This window comes from Octopus bimaculoides, chromosome 9, assembly GCF_001194135.2.
Source record: "Octopus bimaculoides isolate UCB-OBI-ISO-001 chromosome 9, ASM119413v2, whole genome shotgun sequence".
Taxonomy (NCBI): domain Eukaryota; kingdom Metazoa; phylum Mollusca; class Cephalopoda; order Octopoda; family Octopodidae; genus Octopus; species Octopus bimaculoides.
The window spans coordinates 79,132,158-79,132,603 of NC_068989.1; positions in this window are offsets into that span (position 1 = coordinate 79,132,158).

Sequence of the window (446 nt, forward strand, 5' to 3'; positions counted from 1 at the left end):
ATATATATATAGGCGCAGGCTTGGCTGTCTGGTAAGTAGCTTGCTTACCAACTACATGTTTTTGGGTTCAGTCCCACTGCGTGGTACTTTAAGCAAGTTTCTTCTACTATAGCCTCGGGCCGACCAAAGCTTAGTGAGTGTATTTGGTAGACAGAAACTGAAAGAAGCCCGTCATATATATATATGTGGGTGTGTGTGTGTTTGTGTTTGTCCCCCCCACCATCGCTTAATGACCTATGTTGGCGTGTTTATGTCCCCGTAACTTAGCAGTTCGGCAAACAAGACCGATGTGATAAGTACTAGGCTTAGAAAGAATAAGTCGTGAGGTCGATTTGTTCGACTGAAGGCGATGCTCCAGCATGGCTGTAGTCAAATGACTGAAACAAATAAAAGAATATATATATATATATATAGATACGTTTTTATACATACATGCATATATATAT